The sequence below is a fragment of the Lytechinus variegatus genome, chromosome 11, assembly GCF_018143015.1.
Source record: "Lytechinus variegatus isolate NC3 chromosome 11, Lvar_3.0, whole genome shotgun sequence".
Lineage (NCBI taxonomy): Eukaryota > Metazoa > Echinodermata > Echinoidea > Temnopleuroida > Toxopneustidae > Lytechinus > Lytechinus variegatus.
Genome location: NC_054750.1, coordinates 32,171,238 through 32,184,151, shown reverse-complemented (window position 1 = coordinate 32,184,151; position 12,914 = coordinate 32,171,238). Strand labels below are relative to the sequence as shown.

Sequence of the window (12,914 nt, the reverse complement as noted above, 5' to 3'; positions counted from 1 at the left end):
ATGTTGTTTTATAAGAATAAGACTAAGTGACTGATAGGGGAAAATAATAGGTGAAGATAATTTCGGGCCCTGTCCCCTATTGGCGGAAGTCGGATTCGCCCTTGTAACACATACACACACACCGGAAAAAATGGTGCCCCCCTGAAAAAGCAAGGACCCCCAGTGCCCCCCAGGAAAAAAAATCCTAGCTACGCCACTGGGGGGGGGGGGCAAACACACACAATGGGGTACATTATCGGGGGGGCGACCCCTCCAAAGGCTTTTCAAGTAATTTATAAAAAAAGGAGAATAATAAAGGAGGAAGAAAACAAAGAAATGAGGGAGGAAATGGATGAAGAGACATGCCCCTTTGACCTCTATAGAAAATACGCAGATGCATACCCTTCGAATAGGCGTATAATAGTTTGGACCCTTGTGAAAGAAGCTACGTTCCTAGAGGGACTCACTAAAGTCACATTATTCCTACACCACCCCCCCCCCCCCAAAAAAAAAAAAACCCAAAACAAGCGGGTAGCCCAGCCCAGCCTACTTTAACAACTGAAGAGGAAGGGGAGGGGGTAATATGACGATAATTCAATTATTTTAAAAGCCGCGAGCGAGCTAGCGAAATTGTTACTTCTTGAGAACGATTTATGTGATATACTTGACATACTGATCAGAAAGCAATATCATATTTTACCCTAACTTTCCTTCCGTTTCTTTCGCTTCTCCCTTTTCGCTTTATTTTATCGGTCGTGGAACTTTTGGGATCAGCCCCAAGCCATACGCCAGTGAATAGAGCATACCATGGTTTAAAGATATCTTTACATTATCAAACAATGATAAACTGTTCTTAATTTGATTCCCCTATCAATGAACAGAGGAGACATCCTTTTCGCAGAGAGAGGAATTATTTTCAGGATTGTCGTGTACTGTTGTTGTAATTTGATCATTGTGTTACGGCAGATGGCGTTGCAATAACCAATTCAGACATCACTGACATGCACTACACACCTCGGACAGGCAAATAAATTAACTTTCAGATTGCGAATTAGATCTACACGATCGTCCATAGATTAGTATACTTATTTATTTGTATCAAGTTTATTTCAACACTATAGCCTTTCCAGATTACAGATTGCTTTCACAGAGAGCCTTGCACAATAATAAAAACAATATAGATTCACCATAACTAAATATATATTTATATATACATAAATAAACCAAAAACCCATCTGCATAGGCACGCGCCTATAGCAGTCTCTCCAGCATCACGAGATTCAATTATAACAACAGATCTGAGTTTGAAAACAATTTATTATTGAATATTCACAAAACACCACTCATAATAAAATACTCTGTTCATTGACACTAAATGACATTTGACCTTGACCATGTGACTTCAGACTCCTGCAATATGATAAGTGATACTTGATTACCCTGACATCCACATTTCATAAACTATATATATCCATACACTTTCAAATGATGGCAATTCAACAAAATACCCTCAACATGCCAACAGTTCATTGACCTTAAATGACCTTTGACCTCGGTGATGTGACATGAAATTCAAGCAGAATGTTTACTGATATTCGATTACTTATATGTCTAAGCTTTATGAATTAGATCCATAAACTTTTGAAGTTATGGCCATTCAACAAATACCCCAACAGGGCCAAATTAAGTTGACCTTAATTGACCTTTGTAATGTGACCTGAAACTCAAGCAAGTTTTTCACTGATACTTGATTACTCTTATGTCCAGGTTTCATGAAGTAGATCCATAATTTTCAAAGTTATGATATTTCAAAAAACTTAACTTTGGTGAAGATTTCGATGTTGATCTAAGTTCACTGATCCTAAATGACCTTTGACCTTGGTCTTGTGACCTGAAAATTGATTAACCTTATGTCTAATTTTCGCGAACTGTATAGGTCTATGTACTTTCTAAGTTATGACTTTCCAAAAACTTAACCTTGATTAAAAAGGAATCCACCCCAAATAAATTAATACTTGGTTTTTAAACTAAAAGAAAAATCAGACAAGTTGAAAGGTGAAAGTTTGAAAAATATCGGTTGTAAATATTAGTAATCACTATACCCATGGAGACTTCAAATTAGCAGCATAGAAATTGTGATGTCATAGTGATGTAAGGCAAGGACTACTCTTCCATGTACTCCAATACATAAAATAGCTAAAATGTCATGTTTCTAAAGTTTTACTTCAAATTGTATTTTTCTTTCATGAGGACATAAAACAATAAGCTACCTGGGTTACATACTTAAAAGAGAAGCACAAATCCTTGATAATTAAGTACATGGCCTATTTGAAAGTTTTCCTTGCCCCTTGTCATATTTCACTCATCCAGTTGCCAATTTAAAATCTATAGGGATCTCAATTTTAAAGCAGCCCTAACTTTCTTGTTGCTTGTCCAATTTCTTTCAAACTTTCACCGTTCTGTTTTATTTACTTTTCCTCTTTTCCAACACAATATTTTATGACCAAGGCTGGATTCCCCTTTAAGATTTCAATGTTGACGACGCCGCCGCCGTCGGAAAAGTCTTGCTCTGCTATGCAGGCGAGACAAAAATAATTCAGTTTTGATTAAAAACTTACAGGATAACAATGAAAACTTGATAGTTAGTTAAGCACTGGCACAGCAACGCATCTCACTTACTGTCTAATGATTAGGCCTGTCACCCCCCCCCCCTCCCCCTTTCCCAAGTCCTTCTTTGTATTCTAACAAAGGTTGTCCTTGACACTCTGAAAACTTACACAACTTGTTGCTTGGCATGAAATAAGAGTAATGCAAAGTGGATTCCGAAATATTTTAGCTTCTATAGTAGAAGTGGAAGAAATGCGCATAATTTTCTCCATATAAAAAGGCCATGCACAGAAAATAGTTGTTTTTGTTTCAATATGCTTTAAAGGTGAATTCTTTTCAGTAGTATCTCAATTATAATGAAAACAGACAAGTATATTATAGGCACCGACAATCCGTATCCTGTTCGTGTATTGCCGGAGGGATGGCAGGAAAAGAACCCTGTGATATTTCTTTTCTTGTTGCACACTACCATAGAAACCATTCTATCATAATTGTATCCCCATCAACATATCAACATGATCAAGATTGCATCTTGAAAGGACAGGGTAGGCGCAACTAGTTTTGGAACTGGGCTGAAAATATAGGTTTGTGTTTTGGTGAAAATTTTTAACGTCAATTTAATAGCAAACAGTAAAATTATTCTTCTTTCTTACATCAAAAGGATGAAAAACGATCCCTAAAAATTAACAGAATCAGAAGAAAAAATTCATTACCGTCCGTCCACTTTCATATACTAAAATTCCCAACCAATCAAAATAGTTATGAACTCACCATCGAAGTAAGAAAAACTGACCTGCTTTCTACGTTTCTTTTAACAGAATGAAAAATCAAACATATATTCTGACCTGATGAGAAATGTTTGCAGGATAGAGGGAATTGGCCATAATTATTATTCATCCAAATCTCTGAGCAGGTGGAAAATCAACGCGCTTGATTGGACTAACATAATATTGAATCCACGTGCATAATATCTCATCTTTAACACACTCAAATTAATACAGGCCTATATGTTTTTTTTCACATTACGTTTATTTCAATAACGCTGGGTATGTATTGTGAGAGTTTCAATGTCGCATGCATGTCACTATATGTCACAATGAACTCTTAAAATCATCTCTCAAAACTTAACTTATTTCAGCAGATGTGTAATAATAGTTAGCTTAATTGGATGAGCCTGTGCCTATGAATGTTTTTAACAGATATCATCTTGTTAGGTGGTTGAGCAAGTCGGGGGAGGGGATGGGGCGTGCGGCCTGCCCCAACCCCTTTTTTTATAGTGCCTGCCATTTTTTTCGACGGTAAAATGTATGGCGATGTTATAGAGTGACCATCTCCTCCTCCTCCTTCTTTTTGTTTGACTTTATTGTTATTATTATTATCATATATACATTTTTTCGGGGGGGGGGTAGCAGCACCTCTCCCCTCCCCTCTAGCATACCTTTAGATACACCCATGGATAAGAGTTATATAATATTCAACTCAAATCAAAGAAAGATAAAAAAAAATATTATATATCATATTCCATTGCATATATAGTTGTGTAATATAATAACTTTACATATACAAATCTGACATAAAGCTATAAATATCAAAGATTATAATAGTGCTGTGTAAGTGCACCATTTACTAGACTAACCATGAATGGAAAAAAGTTGTATCTTTATTTCCCTTTCGTTTATATGCTATATAGACTTGCAATCATGCGACACATGCAAGGATCCGTGTAATATCATATATACTTTGAATGTTTATATTCTTGAGTCATTTCCTAAGCTTTAAGAGGCTTCATTACCAAAGGGAAATTAATTTCAAAAACTTATTCCGTATCAAATTAAACATGAAACGCATTTATCAGGAAATAACGGAGTGTGTGTGTTTGTGTGTGTGTGTGGGTGTGAGAGTGTTTTCTTGTGTGTTGTTCGAAAATGAATCATAAAGTGATGATTTGCAAATTTGAAAATTTACGAGTTTTAAAATGATTCCATATCAGCAACTGATAATATATTGAACAAAAATGATGAATATTTCTATCGGAAATGGCGTCATTCAAGAAGAAAAAAAATCATTGTTAAACTTTCATTACTTTTCGTGTCTGCAGTTTTTTCTCCAATGAGAAAGAGATAAACGTATAAATACGCTTACTAAAAAAAAGCCTGTCATGCGAAATAAGGATCCAGGAATGTAGCCGTTGGAGCAGTAAACAAATATTAGAGCAAGAAAAAACGTATTAAATTTCGAAGTCCATGCACAACATCACTGAAAACAAGGACGCTTACCAAGTATCATGAACATAAGCTGCTACAAATCACTTTAATAACAGTTGTAAAATCCGTTTCCAGAAAGTGACAAGAAATGTGAAGATCCTCGGATTCCACTTGATGTTACCCTTGAGCGTACCGCGAGATTCCCGCCAAAATGTAACAACGCCGCTCGCTACCTGTGTAATGCAATACGACCATGTTGTCACATAAAGGTGCCTTCCTTAAATCAACATCGCTCCACTAAAGGAAGGCGTTAAGAGAATCTGAATTGCTTCAGATGGAGTTGAGAAGCTCCCAAGAGCTCATCCTAAGAAGGATTAAAAGGAACTGTAGATATCACTTAGTGGGCCATAAAGGACGTGGCTGTATTGGAGATTGATAAATCCACAATGATTTAAGATGTTTGCTCAACTCTCCGATGACGTTATCGACACGCCCATTAATGAACGTCCTCAGAGACCTGCTATTTATCTGCTTCCATCAATTAAAACAAGAGTGTCTAAATCCAAATATTAAAAAAATGACGAATATACCTGTTGGACAGTTAATCAAAATGATCAATTCTGTAATTATTCCATTCAATTCCACTATTTCATGTATTTAATTGTCTGCCGCCTTGAAAGCCCATTTCTTCATATCTTACAATCACATAAAAATGAAATTAACTTAAAATACACCAATGTACTGGTTAAATATACCATTTTGCAAGACCTATAATTCCCCCTTTAAAATGCACCCTCATAAGATCAATGCTGATATATTCTTCTGGAAGCGCAAAAAAAATATGTTGTTCTTTCCAACAGTCATGATGATGTCCTATGAGGTAAAAATCCGAGCCAAATTCGGCAAGCGATATTCCACTATTTTCCCTCTCAAATCAAATGTTATTCTGATACCTTTGATGCAGGCCAGGCTTTTAAGAAATCGCCTTGACAGAAGGGCAAGATCACACCTGGTTGCTTCTTCGTTTCAGTCAGACGATCCGTTTCTTGAGCAAGGATTTTCGCGCCAAAAAGAGGGAGCCTTATCCCAGAAGACGTGGATTTTAATAGGGCGCGTATTCCGCTGGGCGACAGCGACACCTTGCCAAGATATAACCAACTTGGACGGGACTTGCACGCCGCGTGATGCATTTTAAAATTCAGCGCCCATATGCAGCACCCGGAATGAATTATCTTGGTGGATCAAACATTTAGTATACATCGAGAACCTGACATGATTGAAACCATGGACACGGATGTTCAATTTTGATGAATGCGACGAGGCCGTGATTAAGGTTCATTGATGCAGACCGAATAATGATGATTGTGATAATAAGTTGTGGGTATAAGTCTGTTGCATGCTGGGCAATTCCATAAAATATGTACCTCCGAACCTCTATACGTGGGACCTTCATGAAATTTTCTGTCTCTTATTTCTGGTTCCTTTGACAGTCTGTAAAGCTCTGAAAATTATCACGACTTGGTCAGTTTATGACGTGAAAAACTTGAGAAAAATGGGGATCGGATGTTCAAAAAGGTTAATTATTTTACAGATATTCCCTGCTATGGGCCGAGTCAATGGTGTTAACAGAATTTCTTTTGTTTATAACCATTGTGAACGTGCATGGGGGTAAACAAAATGAGTCTTACCTTGACTAAAAAACAATAACATGCTGCAAAGATATTTGAAGTAAAAAACAACAACAAACAAACAGCCTCAATGATTTTAGGTTAGTGATTTCTTTTATCCCGTATGCCTGGATTTAATAATGCAATTTTTAGATAACTATCTGTATCGTTGAATTTTCTTCCTTTCACAAAATTGTTTTGTTCATTTTAAATAAACCCACGTGTATATATTATTTACAAAAATGGAAATTGCAACCTCAATCATTCTTATTATTTTTAATTTCTGCAAAAACTGATGGTGTATATAATGAGCTAGACATTGTAAATGGGCATATTAAGCAAGCGAGCAAAACTCTTTGCGATAGATTTTGGCATGATATAATGAAATAATATCATATTTCACCTACTACTATCCCCTTTCCTTTTCTTTCATGGTCCCTTTTTTTCGTCGTGAAAATTTTTGGGGCCATGGCCCCAAGTTCCCCCTATCCGTACACCAGTGGCAAAAAGGAGATGAATATTAAAGTAAAGTATAGGTACTTGAACTTAACCTCACTTCGGTTAGGTTAAATTTGTTTGTCACGTGACACCTGAAAGAAAAGCACAGCAGTCCACGTCACAAAGCACTTTAATTCCCACTTTATGCAACGGATTATTTCTGTAGTGTAAAAATCGATGATTTTCCTAAAAAAGTAAAAGTGTTTGAATGTGTAGCATTAATGGACCGTAAATATTATTTGGAGCTTGTTCTTCCCACGGTTACTCCATCACACGTGTTACAGACCTCTCCTTTAAAATATGACGAAAAATACGTCAATCTAACAGGAAAAATACAATTCTGCTCAGAGGCAATGTCTTGTTAGTATAACAAGATGCTTATTTACAATACGTGGTAGATACATGTATCGACACATGCATCAATACAACACAGAGTAGACACAGGCATCAACGCACCGCTTGACCGTCAAAAAAAAATTTCATATAAAAAACAGAGGATTTTACACACAAAAAAAACCTGCGAGTCAATCTGTAACTTGTTATGTCAGGATATTTTCTTTAATTTAACGGAACAAGATAATTTTAGAATAGAAAAAACCCACTAAGGTTTATTATATAAAATTTGTAAGATTTCATTGGAAAATACAAATTTTCTGTAATTTTGCACAATGCATATTGTGTCAATATCCTTTGTTCAAATCATCCTAAATTCTAAAGAATATTAGGCCTGTTCATTTTTTGTTGTTGTTGGAAGAGGAGCGTACACATTTCCCCATTAACTGCCCCAGTGGCGTACCTAGGATTTTCCACAGGGGAGGGGGCAAAATCGCCCGCCCAAAAATTTGACAAGGAAAAAAAAAGGTCTTCAATAAAAAAATAAAGGTTTTCTTACCAGAAAAAAATTGACAAGCACCAAAAAAGGTATTCAAGTTCGTCGGGGGGGGGGGGGGGGCAGGGATATGTCTTTCGTATGGGTTGTGGCTCGTCAGGGGGGCAGACTGCCCCCCCCCCGTAAGTACGCTGGTGAATTGCCCTATCAAAAACTGAGCCTTCCTAACATGCTTGAAGATTGAGCGTTTTCTCAGGCAATTATGCCACATGGGCGAAGCTGGGTGAGACATCAGAGAGCATGTCATCAATTTGCGATTAATTATGCCTAAAGTCCACACAAATCACAAAACTAAACAACATTTTAAGCATGTAAAAGCACACTCGACTGTCATTACGCCCACACGTAAGTAATGACGTAATAATACACGGATTTCGAGAGAGGCTGAAGTTTCCGATAAAAATGCATGCTTCCAAAATTGAAAGCGAATGAGGAAAGAAAAATAAAAACTTATCTATCCTCTTGAAAATGATTAACTTTAGAAAGTTTTGTTGGTCTGTTTATTCAATTTTTGGGTATTATATTAGCAAAATAACAAAAACAAATCGAGGTTCAATTGATGAGATGTTTTAGAAAAGGGATGAAATTGTAATGTTGAAAATATATGCAACAATGATACTTTTAATGACTCTATCCATTAGGAAAATATATACTCCTATTACATTTTAGTTATCTATTTAGTACAATTATTGAATATGTATGTTTTTTCTTGTCTTTATCTATTTATATTCTTTTATTTGTTTGTTTTTATTTATTATTTTATGTTGTATCTTTATTTAATTAATTCAATGAATGATAATTATTTCAATTGAATTTGATTTGATATATTACTTAATGTTATAGTTCATTGTTTTAAGCATTCATCATTATTATTTCAAATAAATATTTATTTATTTGTCAATATTTTCATCTGGCGTTGTCTCCAGCAAACACCAAGTCTGCGCGGATATTTCCCAGCCCATCACCATGCAGCTCCGCCAGTACGTCTCCGCCCCACATGTTATCATCCACACGAATGCATATAATGGGCAATGAGATGCTTTGTCACTTGAACCAATACTAATTTGTATTGAATATTTGGCTCATCTAATCATCATCATGTCGTCTGCAGACCCATCAGATCAGGCCTTTACAGAGTCAGAGATGTTGCTTGTCTGGCTTGTTGCATTAAAAATATATTCTTAAGGCCAAAGCACACCTTACGACTCTTCGCGATCCGATTTTGGAACAAATCGCATTTTGCTCATTTTCTGAGAATGTGAATGGAACATATGATTTTATTTGAGGTTAGAATTAATTGAAAGAATACAAATATAACCGTTTTGAAAGATTGCAAGCCTTTATTTTGGAGTAAAGGCCAAATCAGTTCCAAATCGTAGCCAATCGTACGACTGCTATGACGTCATTACGACTAGATATTAAATTTGCTTTTATTCTAAGAAGGATGATAGCATAGTCACAGATTGAACGTAGGTATTCGTACGATGATTTCGAACATTACACAGTAAGATATTCCAAGTCTCAATATTACCCCTTAAAGCTCCATACGCGAACGTTCCACGAATGTCACACGGAGGTCCCACGAAAGTCCCACGAGAGTCTCTTTCATGAATAATTTTACTATCTATGGATCAGAAATTTACATGCCATGATAGAATTTAGGGTTAAAAAGACAGGAATAAAAATTAATGGCTTGGATTCAAATAAGGGTTCTCATTTCAAGAAGAAATATCTCCGTTGTGTTTTCAGAAAATGCGATTATTGGAAAATGTTACAACGTACATGAAGAAAAGACAGTAAGCTATCCGTTTCTTTCCAAACATGCCAAATACATTATTTTTAGTGTCATTCAAACTACACAAACAATCAGCTCATATCTGTAGAATGAAATACGTTTATAACTTTTACAGTAATCAAAGTATATATAATGTATAGGGTAAAAATCACAAAATGTTATTGTTCTATGATAAAATCACATATTTTTAATCTTTTCTAAATTCACCTTATTGTTATCATGGTTATGAAATCAATAGATCTTTTCTAATTTGGATAATCTATATACAAAATAATTCTACGTGGAACACGAACACACAATGAAACTGATTTGTCAATATAAACGGTAGAACTCAGTACAATTATGACAACACGGACATCAACAATCTCGAGGATGATCAGACCTAAATTGCAAACATCGATGACAACTCAAAATAATTGAAGCAAAACAAACTGAACAAATATCATGGAACCAACAATGATACAGCTATAATTACTCAGGTAAAAAAAAATGAAAACTACCCCCCAAAATCCCTTCAATTATTGTGATCTTTGCCTTGAATATCTAAATTTTCCTACCGAAGGTAATGGAACATCATGATTTCGTATTACGTTCTCTATTTGCAACAGATAAATACGAATTTATGAGGTTTTAACAGAATATTAGACGCTGACAAATAATTTTGATTGGGAAAAGCATCCGACCGTACTGGAGTATAAAGGCGATGGGCGAGCGAACAGGATATCTAATAAATTCAACTAGCTTCGTGGACTGGACGGGGAAATCCCCATATTTGATAGCCGAAGTACTAGCCGAGTTAACAGTGAAATTAACCAATTTGATAACCCCACCACAGTATTCCTCTCATCTAAAACATGTAATTGGAGAAGAACGGTATACTCAACCCCAAGTGAAACGCTTGATACTTCATTCACAATTTTCTTACACAATAAACGCTGTTTAATCTTTTTTTTTATACAAAGCGTGTGATGGGTTAATTTTATAGCAGTTGTTTAACAGATTGAACAATAATTGTTACGAATTTTAACGAACCATAATTTTTAATTGATTTCATGAAAAATTAAACATGAAAAATTAAACTTGGTTGTTTAAGGATTTTAACGCTTGTTTAAACTGTTAAACAAGAATTGTAAAGTTTATAATTGTAAACGTTTTCATTGTATAATTGGCCAACGTTTGTGAGCACAAACAGTCGTTATCATGACTTGTATTCATAACTTAAACAGTCCTACATGGCGTATTAACACGTAAAATGTTATACCCTCATTCGCAATTGACGACTCTAAAAAAAAATGGAGTGTTAAAACTGCAGTGACACCAGTTGGTGTACCGTGTAGAGGAATACACTCTACAGTGTTAACATTACACCGTACATAGAGATCACTATAATGACAAAAAGTGTAAAAGTAACAACCAACGGGAAGGTTTGCCATAACACCCAGACGTGAATGGATAGCTAACACCGAAATATAACACTGGAGCAAAAAGGCTGGTGTATGCAGACCCTATCAACACCGCCGTATTTTTCCATATAATCAAGCGAATAACCGAAACACCTCCTCCACATGAGAACTTTCAATTTCTTCGACCCCCATATAAGATACAAAAATTCAATGAACCTACCCATAAATTCCAATCGTATTATCTCCTCAAGCATACGTACATTCTAATTATACCATTTTATAGTTCTCTGGATTTGTTCGGGTATGTGCAGGCACACTCCAGGGGGGAAGGAAGCCGGCCTGTGCACACCCCCCCCCCCCCTGAAAAGCCACCACTTTGTAACGTAAATATGCCTTTATAACAGTCTACCCCCCCCCCTTTGAAAACAATTACCTTTTTGGGGGAGGGGGGGCTTGTCAAATTTTATTTTGGAAATTGTGCCCCCTGCCCCTGTGCAGGCTGGTAATTCATGACTTATATACGTGGATTAATGGATCAATGCGTTCAACAGAGTTGATTGAGTTTCTATTTCGCTATGAACGACATTTTCACAAATATGTTTCAAACAGCATCAGTCCGGGCTTATCATATGCAATCAAGGAGTTAGACCTTGTCATACATCCATGATTCAATGGAGAAATAGAGGAAACGAACGAAAAAAAATAATGATCGCCCCACACGCGTTATCCTAATGGACGCAAACACAAAATACATTAACGTAAATAAGATCCGGCTTCGACTGTTAGTAAAACAGGACAGTATCATACATTGAAGTTATGATGCGCTGATATAGGGAAGTTATATAGGCCTATATTCGTAATGAAAATTTAAATTAATAATGATTTATATTTACCGTTTTGCTCCTCTTCATGTTCGCCATAGGCCTTTGCAAATACACAGATATTACTAATAATATTCCAATATCCAAAGCGGAATTTCCGGAGTTACAAAGCTGCACGACGTAACATCTAAAAGCAAAATGCTCAACTTTATACCGAGAGGCGATTTCCGATTTATGATATTCCACTTGTAAAATAATAATAATAATGAGTCGACATCCACATAATCATTTATTCATTGTCGAAGGAAGTAAGAAGGGTCAGTCACATCGAACCGTTGTGAAAGGAAGCCACTCTGATCCACCCGTTACGATGTCGTTTGAAATAAACGTGGTGCTTTCATCATTTTGTTATTGAGCTTGTCGGTGACACATTTGCATTTGGATTTCACCCCACGCGAAGTCCAACACAATAGTAAGTTCTAAGAACCGCCCCCCCCCCTTGCGTGCATGACATGGTCTGTCATTCATAAACACTCAAGCGTGTATGTACGTGGACGAGGTGTGTGTCACCCATATTTATTTATTACTATCCTCTTTTTTTTCTTCAGATTCTGATCTTTGAGTAACCTCGTCTGGTGCAGATAAAATTTGCATTGTCAACCATAATTGTAACCGATATTCGGTCGTTAACAAAGGCACTGGTGAATGTTTTTTTTTCTTATGTCCCTCTTTTTAATTTTCCAAAATTAGAACTAATAATACGCTGCAAAGACTCCGGTGTTGATTGAAACCAGCCCGGAATCTATATCTGTCCACGCCAGAGAAGTATTGAAATAACACCAGTTTGAAATCGGACCGATGCTGTTTTAATACTAATTGGTGTTGTATAAACACGCATGTGCTGTTAGACCAAAACCAAGCTGGTGTTGTTAACACTTCCCTGGTGTGGACATATACAGATTCCGGGCTGGTGTTAAATCAACACCGGAGATTTTGCAGTGTAGCCGCAAAAGCACCAGAAGTAGGCTTTAGTAACTCATTCTGTGAGAGA

At 36.3% G+C, this 12,914-nt stretch overlaps 1 pseudogene; it reads right to left on the bottom strand.

The window, feature by feature from the left end:
* Positions 1 to 5,187: 5,187 nt before the first annotated feature.
* LOC121423536 overlaps positions 5,188 to 12,914 on the bottom strand; it is a 122,004-nt pseudogene continuing 114,277 nt past the window's right edge.